The sequence below is a fragment of the Callithrix jacchus genome, chromosome 12 (genome assembly GCF_049354715.1).
Source record: "Callithrix jacchus isolate 240 chromosome 12, calJac240_pri, whole genome shotgun sequence".
Lineage (NCBI taxonomy): Eukaryota > Metazoa > Chordata > Mammalia > Primates > Cebidae > Callithrix > Callithrix jacchus.
Window position 1 is genome coordinate 37280699 of NC_133513.1, and position 22609 is coordinate 37303307.

Here is a 22609-nt window from a genome sequence, read left to right on the forward strand (position 1 = left end):
TTGGCACCTGAAGCATTTGGGATGTCTTGGGGAAGAAAATGAAATACTTTAATGTCATCCAAAACAAAGGAGGGGGATGCCCCTGAAATATGTCCCAGGAGCAGCTCACCTGCTGCACGGCCTCGGACGCTCCGCAATATTCCAATACTCTTCTCCCCACCAGGATCACTCACATGTCACTTTGGTGAGAGGATGAGGCATTCAGACTGGGTGAACTTGTCACTTTGTCAGCATTATTTTAGACAAGGATTTTTACTTCTTGTTTTTATATTTTGAAAGAACAATTTCTTACAACATTCAGGAATTCGCACTTTGCATTTTCAAGTTCACTTTGGTGCAGCCCCTAGGGTATTATGGGTCCAGCCCAGCCTTCCCTGGCATGAGTCTTTGGTGGAGGGGGCCTGATGTCAGCAGCCTGCAGGGTGTGTCTGTGTCACCTGAAGGTGTCCGGCTGCTTGGCCAAGCTATTTCTGCTGACTGCACAGAAATACATTTGGCCTCTTCTCCTCTCCAAGTTGCAGTGTCTTTTCTGCAAATGGAGCAGAGGAAAATTGCTCAGTGACATGGTAAAGTGAAAGCACACTCACTAAAGGACATATTTCTTCAATTGGGAAGTTTCTCATTTACTTGTGACTAGTTGTTTTCTTTTCTTAGTCAACTTCCTCCAACCCTCAATGCATGTGACACACATACACACACACACTCACTCAGGGGTGCCCAGGAGTTCCCAGGGCCCAGCCCTGGCTTTCTGAGGCTGTGGGCTCTGGGGGAGGGTGGGCCGTCAGGGAGGGTGGGCTTGTGCTTTGGGGAGGGTGTCTGTCTAGGGTGGTGTATGCAGGTGAAGAGCTGGGTTTGGCTTATGAGAGGCCTGGACCCCCCTGGCTGCCCCTGGATGTACCCTCTGATCATGTCTTTTCCATCCATGAAACAGAGGTGAGCCACAGTGCCTAGCCCATAGGGGTGGGGGAGTCCCTGCGCACAGCCTCCAGGCACAGAACAGGTGCTGAGTAAATGTTAGGTGGGACTCCTCCCACTCAGGAAGAGTGTGTGGCAGTGAAGGGGAGATGTAAGAACCCCTGAAGTATCCTTCTGGAGAAGCCACTTTCTCACAGGAAAACGATGTGGATTTGAAAGCTCTTGGCTCCTTCTCCTAAAGCCTCCTAGGATCCTGCATTAGATGTACAGGCGCAATCCTACAGCCAGGCCCAGAGCAACCCAGCATCTCACTGCAACACAGTGCCCAGGATGTAGGGGAGAGCGGAGGGTGTCTGCACAGACTCCCTGGCCAGGGCACGTGGGCGCTCTTCCCAGCCCTGCCTTCTGGCCCCGGTTTCAGGAGGAGGGACCACTGCGGACAGTCAATCCAAGTGACTGACCAAGCAGGCCCTCTTAGGAGCTACTAGGATGCAAATACAGGTCATAATTGCACCAGCTACCCTCCCTTTGACCCCTACGCCCAAACACCCCCAAGGCCTGAGCCTTGCTGCTGCGAGGGCTATGGCTGGCGTGCCATCTCCAGGCATTGCTGGAGTGCCCCAGGCTGGTCCCCGGTGCTGGGTGCAGCCCTCAGAAGGATCTTTCCAGCAGGCTTGGATTCCTGCCTCTTGGGTGGTCTGATAAACTGTTCTCTGGCTGGTGTTTTGGCCAGCTGTACCCGCTTCCATCTGATGTTTCTGCCAGAGGAATTCTTGAGGCCTTTGCACCTCGTTAACCCTCAGAATGGGATTCACTAGGCCCAAGCGTGGCTCATTACTCAGACCTGTGAGCTTGTTGCTGCGACCCTGGGGCCGCTGACCAGATGGCCCAGATGCAGGGGGTCCAGGAAGCCCAGGCCCTGCAGAAAGCCCCAGCTGGGGCTCTCTGCTCATCCCGTTATAGGAAGGGCTATGGTAGCAATTGTTTCAGGCCTGAGGCATGAGGGGAGCCAGGGGAACTGGGTTTGGGAGATAGGCAGGCCAAGTGCAGGTCTTGGCCTTTCTAAGAAGCTGTGTCCTTGAGCAAGACCTCTACTTCTCTGAGCCTCAGTTTTCTCCCCTGCCGGGTGGCCATGAAAAACATGTCACAGGGAGGGCACGAGGACTCAGCCACCATAGTGTCAGACAAGAGCTGCTTTTCAGCAAAGGAGAGCTCACACGACAGTGTCTGCGGATATTAAAGGCACAGAAAACAGAACACACACTTTTGTTAATTTAAGTTTAAAAAATAAAAATAAATAAAAATTAGCCCCTGTTTGGCTTACCAAACCCTGGCCAGGCCACACCCTTCCTTTTGCAAACCATTCTGTCTCAGTGCCTCACTGAGACATTTGCCATCCTGTAGGTGCCATCGCCTTACCTATGAGCCTGTGCCGTTTCAGCACTGTGCTGGGCACTGTGTGGGCTCCCACTAGCCTTTCTGTGCTCTGCAGTCTGGCAACCTTGGGCCTTATTAGTGATGTGCCCCATGATGGGAACTGAACTCCTCTAAGCCTCAATTTCATCTTCTGTAAAAGAGGTGTAATGAAGCCGGGCGCGGTGGCTCACGCCTGTAATCCCAGAATTTTGGGAGGCAGAGGCGGGTGGATCATGAGGTCAGGAGATCGAGACCATCCTGGTCAACATGGTGAAACCCCGTCTCTACTAAAAATACAAAAAATTAGCTGGGCACGGTGGCATGTGCCTGTAATCCCAGCTACTCAGGAGGCTGAGGCAGGAGAATTGCCTGAACCCAGGAGACGGAGGTTGTGGTGAGCCGAGATGGTGCCATTGCACTCCAGCCTGGGTAACAAGAGCAAAACTCCGTCTCAAAAAAAAAAAAAAAAAAAAAAAGAGGTGTAATGAATGTCCTGGTCAAACTTCCCCCAAACATTCACATGCTAGTATATGAACATTGCACTGTCTGCAGTGCCCAGCACGTGGCTGCCCCTTAGAGATGGGAGGGAGGAATCAGGAGTATCCTGTTCTGAACTACCTGCCCCACATATAAAGTAGTATGTGAATGTGGACTTAGATTATTAAAAATGTGTATTGTAAACTCTGAGGCAATTACAAAAAAATTGAAAAGAAGTATTAATGATATGCTAAGAGAGTATTTAAAATGGAATCATGTAAAATGCACATGTAAAAACAGGGAAGGCAGAAAAAAGGGAAAAAAGAAAAGGCAAGTGCAAAGAATAAAAGGTTACAAATAAGGTTTGTAAGGCAGGTATTAAATCAACTATATAAATTATCACCTTAAACATGAATGGTCTAAACACACCAGTTAAAAGGTGAATTATTGAGGTTACAATGAACTACGATCATGGCATTACACTCCAGTCTGAGCAACAGAGTGAGACTTTGTCTACAAATTACAGCTGTATACAGAAAACCCACTTCAAATATAAAGCCTTAGACCAGCTGAAAGTGAAGGGATGAAGAAAAGGCACACCATGTCAATGTTTATCAAAAGGAAGCTGAAATAGCCATGTTAATTCTAATTTTAATTCTAGAAAAACAGCAGAAAAAGAATGATTATTGGAAATAATGAGAAAATTTTATAAGGATAAAGAAGACAATTCTCCAAGGAGATATAACAGTCTTAAAACAGTATGTACCTAACAACAGGTCATCAAAATAAATGAGGCAATTTTTTTTTTTTTTTGCCTGAAACTGAATTGGAAGGAGAAATGGGCAAACCCAATCTTACAGTTGGAGACTTCAGATGTTCAAATGCTTGTCAATAATTGATGAATCAAGGAAGCAGAAGATCTGTAAGGATAGAGATGACCCAAGCAGCACTAATAATCAGCTTGATCTAATCAACATTTTTGGAATATTCCAGCCAACAACAGCAAATTATACATTCATCTCAAGCTTATTTAGATACAAAATTCATCAATGTAGATACAGTTCAGATCATGAAACACAGTTTACAAATTTTAAAGAATAAAAATTATACAAAGTGTGTTCTTACACCACAATAGAATCAATTATTCACAGAAGGATAGTCAGAAAATCCCCAAATATTTGGAAACTAAATAACTCAAGGGAGAAATGATGTCTCAAAAATAAAACAATTGATATTTGGAATAGGTAAAAATTAAAATGCAACTTTTCAAAGTTTTGGGGATGCAGAAAAGTAGTTCTGAGAAGAAAAATTATAGTGTTAAACAATATATTTGAAAAGAAGAGCTATATAAAATCAGTGACCTACTCTTCTATCTTGAGAAGCTGGAGAAAAAAGAGCAAATTATACCTAAAAAAGGCATAAGAAAAAAAATAATGAAAATTAGAGCAAATATCAGTGAAATTGGAAGGAGAAAAACAACAAACAGAATCAGCAAAATCAAAAGGTCAAGAAAAATCCATAAACCTCTAGCCAAGGTCACCAAGAAATAAAGAGAAAATATCAAATTGCACAACATAAGAAATTAAAGGGAAGTTATCACTACTGATCTTAAATGGATAATAGCAGAATACCATAAGTGACACTTTTTCCACAAATTTAATAACTCCAATGAAATGGACAGTTTCCTGAAAGACACAAATTTCCAAAACTCATTTAAAGAAAAATAGATAACCTGAATGGCTCTAATTTAATAAATAAATTAAATCAATAATTAAAAACCCTCTAACAGAAAAAGAGGGAAGGAAGGACCCAGTGGTTTCTCTCATAAATTCTACCAAATAACTGAAGAAGAAATAAAATCAATTCTCCACAATCTTTTTAGAAACTAGAAGCAGAAGAGCACTTCCTAATCCACACTTTTGAGGCCAGCATTACCCTAATACGAAACCCAGAGAAAAATGTTACAAAACTACAGACCTATATGTCTCAAGAATATGGAGGCAAAAATCTTTAACAAAATATTAGAAAGTTTGTTAAGCAAGATCAAAAAAGTATAACTCATCACAACCAAGTGGCATTAAAACCAGCAATTGAAGACTGGTTCAAATTCATAAACTAATTATTGGAATTCACCATATTAACAGATTAAAGAAGAAAAACATGCAATCATATCAGTTAATACAGAAAAGTATGCAAAAAAAAATTCAACACTCATTTGTGATAAAAACTCCCAGCAAACTAGCAATACCAGAACACTTCCTTGTCCTAATAAAGGGTATATATGAAATGCCTACAGTTAACCTCATACTTAATAGTGAGAGACTGATGCTTTTTTCTGAGACTGGAAACAAGGCAAAGATGTATTCTCTTAAAATTTCCATTTAGCATCATACTAGAAGTCCTAGACAGTGCAATAAGACAAGAAAAATAAATAAACGGCATGCCAATTTGAAGGATAGAAATAACATGGTATTTATTCATATATGGCATTGTAATCTAGAGAAAAACACTGAAGAATGTAGAAAAAGATTCTGGAATTAGTAGCCAAGTATAGGAAGGTAGCAGTACATAGTTCAGTATACAGAAATTAATTTCTTTTTTATATACCAGCAATAAACAATTGGAATTTTAAATAAAACAAAAATACTACTTACAATAATACCAGAAATGATGAAAATGAAGTATTATCTACAAATCTAAAAAATGTACAGGATTTATATGTGAAAAACTACAAAACTGAGTTAAAGGAGATCTAAATGCATGGAGAAGTATCTTATGTTCATGTATTAAAATAGCAGTCCCCACTCTTTTTGGCAACAGGAACTGGTTTCATGGAAGACAAATTTTTCACATGTTATGGGGATGGTTTCAGGATGAAACTATTCCACCTCAGATCATCAGGCATGAGTTAGATTCTCGTAAGAAATGTGCAACCTAACTCCCTTGCATGCATAGCTCACGATAGGGTTTGTACACCTATGAGACTCTAATGCTACTGGGGATCTGAGAGGAGGTGAAGTTCAGACAGAAACGCTAGCTCACCCACCAGCCACCTCCTGCTGTGCAGCCTGTTTCCTAAGAAGCCATGGACCTGACTGGTACTGGTCTGTGGCTGGGGGCTGGGGACTTCTATGTTAAAAGACTCAATATTGTTAAAATGTTAATTCTTCCCAACTTGATCTTTAGTTTCAAGAATATAATCATGTTTAGTTCTGAGTGTAATCCTATTCAAAATTCCAGCAATCTGTTCTTATATATTAACAAACTAATTTTAAAATTTATATATAAAGACAAAGGACTTAGATTAGCCACGACAGTATTACAGCAGAAGAATAAAGTTGGAAAATCACCTATCTGATTTCAAGCCTTACTATAAAGCTGTAGGAATCAAGATAATAGAGCACTGGCAAACTAACAGACACTTAAAAAATAGAACATAGTAGAGAGCCCAGAAATACAGTCAACTGATGATAATAGCACGATGACAATTCAATAGAGAAAGGGTAGTCTTTTCCACAATGGTGCTAGAACAACTGGACAGCTGTATGCAAAGTATGAGACTAGACGCACACCTCACACAAGAATTAACTCAAATGGACATTGTATTGATTTCCTATTTCTTCATTACCACAAACTTAGTGACTTAACAGAAACTAATTTATTATCTTATACATAGTTATGAGGGTCAGAAATCCAAATGAGTCTCACTGGGGTAAAATAAACATGCCGACAAGGTTTTCTTTGTCTTTCTTTCTTTCCTTTCTGCCTTTCCCTTTCCAGTTATATGGCTGCCCATATTCTTTAGTATACAACTCCCTTCTGTCTTCAAAGTCAGAAATGGCCAATTGAGTTTTTCTTAAATCATATCACTTTGACTTAATGAATCAGGTCAGTTTATGGATAAGGCATCTACAAAATCCCTTATTCCATGTAAAATTAGGTACTTGGTTGGGTGCAGTGGCTCATGCCTGTAATCCCAGCACTTTGGGAGGCTGAAGCGGGGGAGATCACAAGGTCAGGAGTTTAAGACCAACCTCGCCAAGATGGTGAAACCCCATCTCTACTAAAAATACAAAAATTAGCCAGGCACGGTGGCAGGTACCTGTAATCCCAGCTATTTGGGAAGCTGAGGCAGGAGAATCGCTTGAACCCAGGGGGGCAGAGATTGCAGTGAGTCAAGATTGCACCACTGCACTCCAACCTGGATGACAGAGCAAGATTCTGTCTCAAAACGAACAAACAAACAAAAAAATAAAAACTTAACAGATTTCAGGGTCTCTGGGAGACATATTTTGCTTATAACAGTCCACCTTCTGGCCTCAAAGCACATCTGTCCCACAAGCAAAGAAATTTGCCCCATGCCAACATTCCCCATAGGCTCAATCCACCACAGCTTTAATCCAAGTCCAGAATTTTATTTTAGATCTTATCAGCTCAAAACTCCCAAATCCCATCATCAAAATCATCTAAGTCAGGTATGGGCAAGGCTTTGGTTATAATCCCCCTAGGGCACAATTGCTTTCTATCACTGTTTGAGGTGTTGGTTTCCATTTATATGACATTTTAGAAAAGGCAAAGTGATAGAGGTATAAGTAAATCAGTGGTTGACAGAAAGTTTGGGTGGGGAGAAAGGTTGAATAGATGAAGCACAGGTGAATTATTAGGGTGGTGAAACAATTCCTTTTAATACTGTAATGGTAGATACATGGTACCATGCATTTGTCAAAACCCATAGAACTATACAGAATAAAAAGTAAACTTTAATGTAAGAAAAAAAATTTTTAATCAACTGCATGGTCAGTGGGTGCCAGAGTGGATTTCACACTATGACAAAAAATTAGCTAATATAATTGTATTTCAAATGTATGAAAAACTTCACTGCAGGAGAAGGGGAAAAAAGGTACTAACCTAAGGAACATTGGAAATGAGCAGAGACTATAAAACTAAAGGCAAAAGGAACTATGTCAAAGCATTGTGTGTTAGCTGGTAAGGCTGCCTTTATTATTATTATTATTATTATTATTATTATTATTATTTCTTTTTTTTTAAGTTCCAGGGTACATGTGCAGGATGTGCAAGTTTGTAACATAGATAAATGTGTGCCATGGTGGTTTGCTGCACCTATCAACCCATCACCTAGTTATTAAGCCCAGCATACATTAGCTCTTTTCCCTAATGCTCTCCATGCCCCTGATCTCCCCAACAGGCCCCAGTGAGTGTTGTTCCCCTCTTTGTGTCCATATATTCTCGTTGGTCGGCTCCCACTTATAAGTGAGAATATGGAGTGCTCGGCATTCTGTTCCTAGGTTAGTTTGCTGAGGATAATGGCTTCCTGCTTCATCTATGTTCCTGCAAAGGACATGATCTTGTTCCTGTTTATGGCTACATAGTATTCCATAGTGTGTACATACCACATTTTCTTTATCCAGTCTATCATTGATGAGCATTTGAATTGATTCCATGTCTTTGCTATTGCGTATAGTGCTGCAGTAAACATACATGTGCATGTGTCTTTATAATAGAATGATTTCTATTTCTTTGAGTATATATCCAGTGATGGGATTGCTGGGTCAAATGGTGTTTCTGGTTCTAAATCTTTGAGAAGTTGCCATGCTGTCTTCCACACTGGTTGAACTAATTTACACTCCCACCAACAGTATGTAAAAGTGTTCCTATTTCTTTGCAACATCACCAGCATCTGTTGTTTCTTGACTTTTTAATAATCATCATTCTGACCAGCATGAGATGGTATCTCATTATGGTTTTAATTTTCATTTATTTAAGGATCAGTGATATTGAGCTTCTTTTATATGTTTTTGGCCACATATATGTCTTTTTTTGAGAGTGTCTCTTCATATCGTTTGCCCACTTTTTAATGGGGTTGTTTGTGTTTTTTGTTTCTTCTAAATTTGCTTAAGTTCCTTGTAGCTTCTGAATATTAGACCTCTGTCAGATGGATAGATTGCAAATTTTTCTCCCATTCTGTAGGTTGTCTACTCACTCTGATGCCTTTAGTTTTATAGTCTCTGCTCATTTCTTGTGCTGGGCAGAAGCTCTTTAGTTTAATTAGATTCCACTTGATTTTTGCTTTTGTTGCAGTTGCTTTTGATGATTTCATTGTAAAATCTTTGTCCATACGTATGTCCTAAATGGTATTGGCTAAATTTTCTTCTAGGATTTTTATAGTTTTGTGTTTTACGTTTAAGTCTTTAATCCATTTTGAGTTAATTTTTGTATAAGGTATAAAGAAGGGATCCAGTTTCAATTTTCTTCATATGGCTAGCCAGTTTTCCCAAAACCATTTATTAAATAGGGAATAATTTTCCCATTGCTTGTTGTTTTCAGGTTTGTCAAAGATCAGGTGGTCATTGATGTGTAGTTTTATTTCTGAGCTATCTATTCTCTTCCATTGATCTATGTGCCTATTTTTGTGCCAGTACCATGCTGTTTCTGTTACAGTCACCCTGTAGTATAGTTTGAAATTGGGTAGTGTGATGCCTCTAGCTTTGTTCTTTTTGCTTAGGATTGTCTTGGCTCTTTTTTGGTTTCATGTGAATTTTAATTTTCTTCTATAAAGAATGTCAATGGTAGTTTAATGGTAATAGCATTGAATCTATAAATTGTTTTGGGCAGTATGGTAATTTTGACAATATTGATTTTTCCCAACCACAGGCATGGACTATTTTTCCATCTACTTGTGACCTCTCTGATATCCTTGAATAGTGGTTTGTAGTTCTCCTTGAAGAGGTTCTTCACTTCCCTGGCTAGCTGTATTCCTAGGTATTTTATTCTCTTTGTGGCAACTGTGAGTAAGTGTTTATTCATAATTTGGCTCTCTGCTTGTCTGTTGTTGGTGTATAGAAATGCTTGTGATTTTTGCCCATTGATTTTGTATCCTGAGACATTGCTGAAGCTTATCAGCCTAAGAAGCTTTTGGGCTCAGTCAGTGGGGTTTCTAGATGCAGGATCATGTCATCTGCAAAAAATGACACTTTGACTTCCTCTCTTCCCATTTGAATATGCTTTGTTTCTTTCTCTTGCCTGATTGCCCTGGCCAGAACTGCCAACACTGTGTTGAATAAGAGTGGTGAGAGAGGGCATCCTTGTCTTATGCCAGTTTTCAAGGGGAGTGTTTCTGGCTTTTACTCATTAGGTATGATACCAGCTGTGGGTTTGTCATAAAAGCTTTTATTATTTTGAAGTATGTTCTTTCAATACTTAGTTTATTGAGAGTTTTTAACATGAAGGTATATTGAATTTTATCGAAGACCTCTTCTGCATCTATTGAGATAATTGTGGTTTTTGTCCTTAGTTCTGTTTATGTAATGAATAAGGTTTATTGATTTGCATAAGTTGAACCAGGGTAAGGCTGCTTTCTACAGGGTATGTGGATTTGGAAACCACAACAGAGGGATAATGGAATCAAATAATTGATGGATGCAGATAATGGAAGCCATTTTTTTCATTGTTGGAGGAGGAGATTGGGAAGGCTGGAGTGATCATGTGGCCCTGGATTAGAGTTGGAGATTTTAGTATTAATTCCTATTTAGCTTAATATACATAGCAATGAATCCCTAGGGGAATATTTATAGATATGTGTATAGACATGGGTTCAGACACTTAAATATCTTTCCTTGCTCTGTCAGTTGGCAGGGCTTGGAAGCAATGGCATCCTGAAAGTACGGAGCACACACATCACTCAGATCCTGACTTCTAATACCAGTTTCTAATGAAAGGGACAAGGGCTCCTGACAGACACTGTGGATTCTAGGGCTGGGCAGGGCATATAGGTGAAGAGCCTGGAGTGTCTGGTAGTGCCAGAATGTAAGTAAGTACACAATGCACACACAAATGCACACACAAACACTCAACAATGGGCTGTGTCAAAGGGACACAGGAGCCAACTGAAAGAGCTCCTAGTGGCCACAGGCAAAATAATTTGAGTAACAAAATAAATAAAATAGTATTAGATTACTACCTAATGTATATAAGAATTAGGAATGAGATCGTATTGCTGTCAACATATGATTGAATATATAACTAAAAATAAGGGAGAACAGACAAACCTCTCATGTAGAAGAATTTAAAATTATTTATGTAGACACCCCTCTCTCAAGGAGGTAGTATATAACTCCCCCTCCCTTAAGTGTGGGCTGCATATGGCGACTTACCTCCAAAAAGTACGGGATGGAAATGGGAAAAAGAGTAACTTTACAGTAGAGAAATCAGACAGACCCCTCAGCCAGGTGAGCAAGGCAGACAAAGTCAAGTTATGCCGGTGGCATGTGCCTTTACCTCAGTGGCTTTCCTGTCAAACCCTGCAACCCTAGGCTGATCATGGGGAAAACACTAGGCAAAGTCCTCCTGATGGACCTTCTACAAAATAGCTGATGAGTCTTCCCGAAAACTCTCCAAACTGTTGAGGTCATCCTGACAAAGGAAGTCTGAGAAATTGTCACAACCACAGAGGAGCTGAAGGCCACACAACGACTAAATGTTATGCAGTGTTTGAGGTGGGATCCTGGTACAGAAAAAGGATATGAGGTAAGAACTGAGGAAATATGCATGAAGTATGGACTTTAGCTAATAATAATCAATAGCGGCTTCTTGGTTGTGACAGATGACTCCTACCCATGTAGCATCCGAACACTAGGAGAAACTGAGTGTGGAGTATGTGTGGACCTCTTCTATTACTATCTTCACAACTTTCTATGAATCCAAACCTATTCTAAAATTCAAGGTTTATTTTTGAAAAAGTGAATTGAGATTATGCAAATGAAGTGAAGGGAGCGTTAGTAAAATAAAGGCAGGAGGTCCTTGATTGCAAAGCGGTAGCTGGGTGAGACGGGGAGAGGAGGAGAGAATGAATGATTGGCCCATAGAAGGTCTTCAAAAACATGGGCTTAGGAACTGTTAGAGCCTGATTTCAACATTACTTTGTGCTACTGCTCTTTAAAATGCAAATTATTTTCCATTACCTTTGCTTCCAGTGGACAATTTCCACACTACTAACTGAGCACAAGCAAGCAAAATGGTGTTTTCAACAGACAACGTCTGTGCATTGCCTCTTACTTAGGGCACACAAAACTACATCCACCAGCAGAGGCAAGATGTCAAGGAAAGGCCATGCCGTGGTGGAGGATGGGGTGGGTGACTCCAGATGTCAGAGGAGAGGAGGCAGAGGAGAACCACCAAACCTTCTGAGAGGGGCCACCCATTCTGACCTGCTTTCTCCTGCAGTCAGGGCCACATGGCAGAGGCTGTTTCTGCCTCTGGTGAGTTATAGAGGCCACTAGCATCCTGAAACGGAGGCCACCAAGGTCTGGGCTTCTGCCATCCAGTCAGACTGTAACCTCCTGGAAATCAGCCACTGCAGAGCTCTATTTTTGGGCAGCCAGTCTGTGGGCTGCTGGTGCTCTAGCCCAAGCCACAGAGAATACCCAGGTCCCAGCCAACTGCCTCCCATGGAGGACTGCTGGATGGAAGCAGCTGCACATTCTCATCTGCTCCTGCAAAGCAACCCAACAACCATGCCCTATATCCTGAGACAAAGACCATGTGCTCTGCAGTGTGGATGAGCATGTCAGTTCAGCATGAAGGAGAGGCGGTCCAAAAACGTAGTCACGTGACAGCCCACACCACCGGCACCCCCTGTGGCCCTGCTCATCTCGGCCTCTGTGGTTCACAGACATCCCAGGCCCAGCTGGTGAAGGCTGGCGTTCATCACACTTTTCTCAGATTCTTGGCTTCAGTTCCCTAGCAGAGAATTTGGCTTTTACCATAGTTTAAAGATGTGCCTTTTAAGCATTGAATCAGGTTCAATTTTCAGCAACTGCTTTACGAGCTTATATTTTCAGACAGCTTAGGCTAATTATTGTGTGATCATAAAAAAGAATCGCCTACGGAGCTTGTTAAATTTACAGATGTTCCTGAGTCCCACCCCAAAGGAGCGTCCTGGGGAGAAGTATTTTTAATACGCTTCCTGGATGCAGATCTCTGTGTCTAGAAAATGATACAGAAAGTTTGTGCATTTTTTTCTAAGTTCTAGTACTTAGAAAAAGTTCTACTTTTTCTAAGTACTAGTTCCTATACTTCTTAAAAAAAAATTAGAATGAGGAGAAAAGGGAGGTTGAGAATCTGAAACTAAGTGTTAGCAGGAACCTAAGAGACCAAGTTGTCTGATCCTTTCTTTTTACAGGAACAGTGCTGGGCCCAGCAAGGTGAAGGGTGTCACCGAGGTCATTCAACTACAAAACGCCAGAGCAGGAGTGGAGGCCGAGTCCCCCAGCTCTAATTCATGACCTCAAGGTGAAAAGACCTCCCTAGACAGATAACAGTTCTCATTTAAATAAGAATTAAAAATAAGACGTCTCAGTGCAGCTTATGGTACCTTGTAGATCTGCAAACACTCCCAAGGACGCCTAAATAAAAGCTGCAGTCATCACTCTGCTTTTATTTGGCTAGGCTGACTTGCCCTCTCCTTCTCCAAACTCTCCTTTGCACCTACCCATTTGTTGTCCTACCAGGTCCTTTTTGAGCTTGGGCTCAGCTTCTCTCCCCAGTTCCCAATCCATGATGACTCTGAGTTCAGAGCCTCAGCTGGCTGTCCCTGGACAGAGCCTGACAAACCAGCAGGACCAAGGAGTGGGACTCTGCTGTGTGGGGGTCCAGGTGGGTTGCATCTGATCTCTAAGGGGACACTGCTTTCCAAACAGAGGCAGGTCACAGAGCTCTCTTCGAAGTGCTCAAGCTCACCCTGGGGTCAGCTTAGAGGGAGGTTAAGGTTAGAGGGGGTTGACTGGCCACTGAAGGCCTCTGATCCCTCTCTCCATCCCTGCAACTATCCTAGTAATGACAGAAGAGCATGGAGGTACTGTTTCTGCATAGTTACTGTGTGTTACCCACTGGATTGTTCGGTTTATGTTTATTATTTCTACTTCTCACAGCAGCCTCATGAGAAGGCTGAGACGATGATGTTCAGAGAGGTTAAGTAGCTGGCCCCAGTCTCATGGCCTGCAAGATTTGGAGCCAGGAGTGGACTATGAGAGCAAAGCTCCGGCTCCTTCCACAGCGTCAAGTTCCCTCCCATCTGCAAACTGGAAAGCACATCGTTCAACTCCTCACACGCTTTCTAGGAATATTTTTGGTTCCATGCCCAACCTGGAGGATTTCTCTAGAAATAGTCGTTCTAGATGACCTTCCAATGCCTCATGATTGCTTAATACCCAAGCCATAAAGAACAAAGGAGAACCATGCATGTTTCCCTCAATTACATCATAATTTTATGGTTACCTGGGGTCAAAAGAATGATGGGAGCAGCTGAGGCTACAGAGACTCACAGGTCCTCTTGGTCTGTTCTCAGGAGGGGAGCAGGCTGTCAGGAAGGCTGCTGGCCCCTGAAACCTACCATGTTAATTAGTCTTGTTCTGAGCCTGCGTGTTGGGCAATGTGCTGGATATTTTCCTAGCATGAGCTCATTGATGCATCATGGCAGCCCTACTGCTGTGATCCCCATTTTCAAGCAAGGATAGGAGGCCTAGAGAGTCTACAACTGCCCCAAGTTAACAGAGCTGCTGAGTATCAGAGCCAGTATTCAGATGCAGTCTGTCTAATTTCACAGCCTGTGCACATGATCCCTGCAGTAGACTCTAACTTCACTTAAAGAACGACAGCTTTGCCAGGATGATGAAACTCCATCTCTACTAAAAAGGCAAAGATCAGCCAGGTGTGGTGGTGGGCACCTGTAATACCAGCTACTCAGGAGGCTGAGGCAGAGAATTACTTGAACCCAGGAGGCGGAAGGTGCAGTGAGCTAAGATTGTGCCACTGCACTCCAGCCTGGGCAACAGAGCAAGACTCCATCTCAAAAAAAGAAACAAACAAACAACAGCAACAAAAAAAACCCAAATAAATCTACTCTCTTTTGCTTCTTTTTTCTTCTTTTAAATGGAGTCTGGTGTCTGTTACCCACGTTGGAGTGCAATGGCGCAATCTCGGCTCACTGCTACCTCTGCCTCCCAAGTTCCAGCAATTCATTACAGGAAAAGGAGAAGTGGGAGTGATGAGGCTGGAGAGAGCTGTGAACAAGACTTAGACAACTTTGAACATCAAAAATCTAAAGTTTCTCTGGTAGACAATAGAGAGTTCTGCCATTTAAAACAGTGGAGAATCAACATCACTACGGGGAACACTTTTTCTACAAGTTTGAAAGACAGACTTGGCAAAGTTATCATATCCTGCCACCCCTCATCCTCTTTCCCACACGATTCCTCTCCTTTATGGCCCCCAGCCCTGAGCATGGTCCTGGAGCTCCACCGCACACACCTCACCTCCCATCGCCAGGCTTGGCAGGTCTTCCTTCTCATCAGCTCCTTTTCTCCACGTCTGTGCTGCTGGTCAGCACCTCATTTCCTCAGCTGGCCAACTGCAAATGTCTTCTAATTGGTCTCTGTTGTGAGCTGAGTTTGTCTCCCAAAAATGTCTGTTCATATCCTAACCCCAGGAACCTGTGAGTGTGACCTTACTTGAAAATAGAATCTTTGCAATGTGATAAAGTTAGGTTGAGGTCATATTGAAACAGACATTCAATACAAAATTTGATATGACTGAAATTCATATGACTACTGTCGTTACATGCAGAAAGACATAGAACCAGACCCAGACACCAGGAGAACACCACACAATGACAGGGCAGGACTGAGCAATGTGTCTGTAAGCCAGGGACTGCCAGGGAATGCCAGGGAACACCACAGATTGCCAGCAACATCAGAAGCTAAGAGAAAGTCTTGGGATAGATTTTCCCTAGAGCTTTCTGAAGAACATGGACCTGCAACACCTTGGTTTTGGAACTCTGGCCTCTGCTACTGTGAGAAAATGAATTTCTGTGGTTTGCAGCCACGCTATTTGTGTCATTTGTTGGGAAGCCCCAGGAAAGGAATATGGTCTCCTTACCCCCGTATTTGCCTGCCACCCTCTGCATCCTCCATGGAGCTATCAGGTTGATCTTTCTAAATTGCAAATTTTCCCCACTCTCATTTCTAACTTATATTCCAAGTGTACTATGGGAAAATCTGTGGTTCTTTTTCTCTGCATTTTATTTTCTGTCTATTGACTTCTTCTCATCCTTACATCACCTGTAAGTAGCTGGATCATGCCCCTCGTCCATGCCCCTCTATTACTATGTCTGCAATAAGGAAGTGAAGAACAAGCGTTTGTTAGGTAAGTGAATAAGTAGATGGATGAATAATTGATTCAGGGAAAGCCAAGGTGCCTATTGCTGTTACAATGCAGTTCAAAAAAGCATAAAAATATTTGAATCAGAGGAAAGTGGGACTTTTCACTCTTTTGTTTACTGTTTATGTGACTCGGGGAAAAATCGCTTACCCTCTGAGATTCATCTGTAAAAAGGAGGTGATAATACATTTGCCATAGAAACACTAAGAACATGAAGCGAGCTGGTGCCAGTGAATGAGAGGCTGTGCAATGCCTGGAGCAAGCTGCAGGGCTGCCTCTCCCTTCCCCAGTTAAACCCACATGCTCGTTATGTAACTGTGAATTAGAGCCCTCCAGTCTGAAGTCTCATAAACGCGAAGCAGAAATTGCCCTTTGTTTTGGATATGCACAAGAATGACCTCTGCAGTGCAAACTTCCCTAATTACTTGTGCAGAACAATAGCAAAAGCCACGAGGAGGTCCATTTAAACACGGGAGGAGCAATTAATCACAGCCCATCGGAATATTGCTTTTGGTCCTGAACTCAGTTTGCCTTACATACAGGAAATGAAATGCAGTAATTATGGCCGTCACTTGAGACTCCAGAGTCCTGGCTTCAATTCCCCAATCCTTCATCATTTCATTTTGGCTGTGTCTATAGAACACCAAGACATCTGGCTAAAAAGTGAAAAATGCCATCCATTTTTCAACTCGTGACTCATTGCATATTCTACCTTTCCTTTTTGTATTGTGGTGTAATACCCATAACGTTTACTATTTAACTTTTTTTAGGTGTGCAGTTTGGTTGTGTTCAGTACAGTCACACTGCTGTGTAACCATTTTCACCATTCATTTCCAGAACTTTCATCATCCCAGCAGAAACTCTGTATCCATTAAATAACAACTTTCACTTTCTCCCTCCCCCCAGACCCTGGCAACCACCATTCTCCTTCCTGCCACTGTGAATTGATTACTCTAGGTACCTCATATAAGTGGCGTCATGCAGTATGTGCTCCTTCATAATGACTGATTTAACTTAGCATAGTATCTTCAGGGTTCATGCATGTTGCAGCATTGTCAGAATTTCCTTCCTTTTTAAAGGTGAATACTATTCCATCGTGTGTTTGTGCCACATTTTATTTATCTGTCATCTGTTGATAAACACTTGGGTTGCTCTACCTTTTGCTTTTTTAATATTGCTGCTTTGAACATGTGTGTGAAAATATCTGTCAAGTCCTTGATTGCTTTTAATTCTTTTGGATCTATACCCAGAAGTGGAGTTGCGGGATTGTATGGTAATTCTGTTTTTAGTTTTTTGAGGAACCACCATACTGTTTTCCACAGCAGGTGCTGCAGTCTGCATTCCCACCAGCAACACACAAGGGTTCCGATTTCTCCCCGTCCTCACCAGTACTTGTCATTTCATGGTTTTTGCTAACAGCCATACCAGTGAGTGTGAAGTTCACCTTTTCTTTTTCAAGTGTTGCAAGAATTTACTTTTACATGATAATTCATTTATGCATTTGATGTCTGAATTTGTTGACCCATCATAAACTAGAGTAGGGTTATCTGAACACCTTGCCCAACCTTTGTTCAGAACTCTGCCAAGTATTCTGGATTTTCACATTTCTGATCAATGCATCCTAAAATTTCTGCAACTGGATATTTGTAGAACATAGCACAATTAGAAGTCGAGAAGGGAGAGGCAGTAAGGGGTGATGAGAAAGGATGAAGCGATTCTTCCTTCCCACACTAAGTGCTGTGCTCAGTGCCTCGTATCTGTGAGTCAGGTGCTGACTCCCACTGAGGACTCTAGTGCTGTCTGCTGGCCTCCATGATTGCTGCTTCGAGAGGCTTCATTGCTGGGAGGTCTGTGAGCTTCCAGGGGAAATGAAGGGTCACTTATCAATCTGTGTATCCTCAGCAGTCAATCAAGACCAACCCATCAAATGCTCAACAATTTTTTTTCTAATAAACTTCATTAATTAAAGTAAATGAGTTAGTGACTATCCAATATTCTTCTATGAACAGAGGAAGTAGTCACAAAAACAAACTACATTTTCTTGTCAAAATAATTCTATTTGCAGGAGAATTTGCAAACATCCCTGTGTGCAGTTTCAGTTCATGTGATTTTATTGACGGTAGCTTACTTGATCTCCTAGCATAAGGAAAACTTCCCCAAGGCTGTTTTAAATGTTAATTTGAATCTAAACACCTAATTACGGGTCCCTGCTTGGAGATAGGGCTCCAGAGGCCCCGCAGTGCTGGCTGCTGCCAAGAGCTGCCTGGCAGTGATGGATCGAGCCGCTTGCTGTCCCCGCCAGCCGGGGGGCCAAAGACTTCCTACAGAAGTGCTCAGTGGGGAAGTATGCTCGAGGGGCCTGACTGTTTTGTTATTTGGGTCCACTTTTGTTTAGTTTTGAGTCAATATCAGAGACTGAAAGGCCAGAAGCTCCTCTTCTGTTGACACAAGTACAGTCTTCAGCTTTGTAATTTTCACTCTTCCCCACAAAGAACCTGGGTGACAGTGGCCAGTTCCTGAACTTCCACCAGTATCTCCGACTGAGTTCTGACCTACCACGTTGGGATACAATTCTCTAAGTGCCTTTTATATTTCTCCTGACAGAGGTATTGGCTACTTTTGTCCCAGACTGCCCTTTCAAGGATATTTATAGAGAGAGCAGCCTGGAAGATAGTATACCCTCTACCGAGCAAAGGGCAAGCTTGTTTGCTGTCTAGTGAAATAAAAATAAAGTCTCTCTCTGGAGCAAAGGTTAGGCAGGTTTGCCTCCTACATACTATAAAATACTCACTCTCCCTAAACTCTGCTTCTCAGCTGCGAAGCAAACTCACTGGATATGTGGTATCCACCCGGTCCCCTCTGTATCCTCTCTATGGAATTTTGGGGGGATGCAAAGAGAATGGATTCTAATGTCTTGCTTCTTGCTGTATTGTAAGTAATGAACTCTTTTGTCTCTGACCCAGGAATCTCATATATTTTGCCATCATCCAGGAAACTGTGACAGGCTAACTTGTTACTATGTAAACAGGGTAAAAGCTCACACCTCAGAGCCTTCATGATTCATGATATACACTGATGCCAGTTTTATAAGATGTCGACTAGTTTTGCCTTGATCCTCTCTTTACGCTGCCTTCCTCTGCCCAGGCCTGGGTCAAGTGCTCTTCATGCGTACCTGTTCTCCACCATGTCTGTTTTCCTGTCCAACACTGACTGCTGGGACCAGACTACACATGTCTGCATTGGAAAGAGTGAAGGGAGAAAGTTATTCTGAGGATCAGATGGACTCTGTGGGCTCTTCTGGAAATGTTGAATGGTCATGGGAGTAATATTTTCATTTCCTACTTAAATCTCATTCTCCAGGTATCTTATCCCTCCAGGGCCATGTGTGAAGTGTGTTATCCCATGGAAGTTTAGCACTGGTATCTTTAGAACACATAGGCCATTGAACAATGTTAGTCTCAAAGGTAACTTTCTCAAGTATTTAGAGGGGCATTAGTCTTGACGGCCAGCTAGGCCTTTACCCAGGGGCAGGCCATGGAATTTTTGTTGAAGTCACAGGGAAGGAGCAGCAGTTCAGCCTGGAACTGGCTTGTCAAGTGGTGTGTCCTGGTTCATCGCTGCATCCTCTGAGAGTGAGAAGCACTTTCAGGTTCTCACAGAGGTTTCTTGTTGGCCAGCGCAGAAAAAGGCTTTTTAAAGAAGAAAGAGGGGATTTTAAAACCCCCAACCTACCAGATTTAAAAAATAAAGACTTAGGTTTTCCAAGGCTCTGATGATAGAATAGAATTTTACAGCAAGTCATACTGCAGAGAGAGAGAAGATTCGGGACATTAAGGGAGGGAGTCTCCAACCAGACAGAAAGACGAACAAGAGGCCATGCCCTGCCCGCCCTGGGCCTGGGCCAGGAGCTGAGGAAGGAACAGGATGCAGAGGGAGGGCAAGGAAGCCATCTCTGGCTCTGCAGCCTACATCATGGAGAGGCTGACCCGCAGTTAGGGCATAGTCAGGAGCAGACAGGGAGGCTATTCGCACCAAGGGAAGGCAGCTGCTCGCATCTGCCTGGGTGCTTCTGAAACCTTCTCTAACTCTGACCACTTGGCCTTCATGTTGTTTTGCAAACAGATCAGACATTTTTGCCTCAGGACTGTTGCATGAGCTGGTCCCTTTGACTGAAAGATTCTTCTACCAGATATACTTACGGCTCACCTCTTTTCAATTGTAAGTCTCCATGCAAATATTTTCAAATATCACTATATTGAGGAGGCTTCCCTGACAGTGTATTTAAAACAGCAACCTCCTTCCCCAACAATCTCCATCACCCTTCAGGGACATGCTTTCCTTGACAGCACCTATCACCCTCTGGTGTGCGGTGGATCGTATTGTTGGCTTAGTGTCTTTTTGCTCCCATGGGGCAGGGGAATTTGTTTTGTGTGCTCCTGGATCCCCAGTGCATGGCATGATGATCCCTTGATGAGTGAACCAGAAGGAGGAGGTGTGGGGTGGTGCTGAACTGAAGTTTTAGGCAGTGCGGCCAGAGAAGGCCTCAGCGAGGTGGCGTTTGAGTGAAGATCTGAACCAAGCAAGGAAGCCAGGCATGTGGCTGTCTGAGAAAGGGTCCAGGCACAGGGGCAGCAGGTGCAAAGGGCAGGCCTGGCATGCTTGAGGGCCAGTGTGGCTGATGGAGCATGTGAGGGAGGGAGAGAGCAGGTGGTGAGGCCACAGACAGGAGTCAGGGAAAGGTGGGTGGGGTGCATCATAGACTTGTGAAGGCCATTTGAAGGACCTTGGCCTTCATCAGAGAAATAGGGAGCCACTGCAGGATCTGAGCAGAAGCTCAGAGGAGTCTTTCAATTTTAACTGGATCACTCTGGCTGCTAGGTGGAAGATGGACTGAAGAAAGCGGCAATGAATGTGTTCAAATTTGGTTTGGCCAGTCCTCATTTCCTCAATTCCTCTTTTAAAAAATGAACACTGTGATGATGTGAACAAGGAGAAAAAATATGGTTGTGCAGGAGCACCAAGGAGAACTTGAAGAATGGAGCTCATTGGTGAGCCAGAAGAAGAGTAGCTGTCAGTTAGACAGGAGGATTTGGGTAGAAAACCAGGCGAGCTGGCCAGGGCTTCCCCACCGATCATGGGCACCAACAGTGTTTGGAGCAGGTGATGAACACAGAACCTGGGATCCCGGTTCATCTGCGGGGCTCCATGTGGACTGAGGCTGCGTGGCTGGGGAGTGGTGTCATTTCCTCCAGGATTAGCTGGCTTTTCCAGAAAATTCAAAAAATTATTCTTCTCTGATTAGTTTACATTTCATCATGATTTGTCATTACTTTACCTGTCTTAGTCAAAAGTTTGCAGCCTGTTTATATTAAGATGTAAGCCCCTAAACTTGGGATTCTCGGAAACTGAGTCTAAACTTCCCATTAAACAGTACCTATATTTGTTAAGAAAGCTATGTTGCCGACTTAATGGGGCAGGTCATTTGAACAAAATTTATTAAACCACTCTTGAGTCTTTGCAGATGAGGAGTTTTGATCTCCTTATCATAAAGCCAAAAATGCAGAGGAGTGTGATCAGTTAACCCATTATTATTATATCATAAAAAACAATCAGTGTATATTGATGTGGCTGTTCCTCAGGGTAGGGAGAAGAGAGACAGAGAGGTCTTGGGCCATGTTTGCAGGGGGATATGTCAGCCTATTATCTGAGAGGCAGTGTGACCTTCTCAGGGAGCAGTTTACAGTCTATGCAATATAAAACAGAAGGCAGAAGACATCTAAACTTGGAAGGCAAACTTGGCCACCAGTGCATTTTGTACAGTTGGTCTCCATGGAGTTTCAGGAGAAAACAATATGAAAACAGGGAGGCCATATATAAAAGTTCACCTTTCCAGGTTTTCTTGAAAAATCAGAACATCTTACAAAACCAGGCACACCCTCCAGTGTGGAGATGACGATGCAGACATGAGAAGCAGCCCCATGTGGGTGTCCTCAGCTCCACTGCAGCCCCCATGTCCTCAGCCAAGGGGCAGAGGGTTGCTGTTCACTTATCATCATACTTGCATGCTTTACCTCTTTAGTAGGAAAATTATCTATCTTTATGTTTCTATCAAAAGTAGGAAGTTAAAAGAGTGTATGTTTCCAAAAAAGTGATGGTAATTTCTCATCTTTGTGGAAAGGAAGAGCATCCCCACGTGTCTCCATAATGGAGCACATTATGATTGCTGGAACTTTTCCTTCCCCCCATCAGATTTCTCACTTACTGCATAGCTGGGACACTGCAGCACTCAGGGAATGTGATCAGTCTTCATCAGCCTTGGGATGCTAAGGCTCCCTCAGTGGGCAGGTTGGGCCCTGTGGATCATAGGGAGCCTGACTCATGGAGTAGCACCCAGACCTTGGGCAACATTGTGGAGAGCCAAGGGGGCTTGAACTTGCAGACTGGGATGATAGTTGGGGCAGGAAGTGTCTAGATCCTCATGGTGGCTTGGATAATGGCTTCAGCACTGGGGCTGGGGAGGCTGGGCCTCTATGGCAAGCCACCAAAAGTAAACTTCTTTGTGATGCCA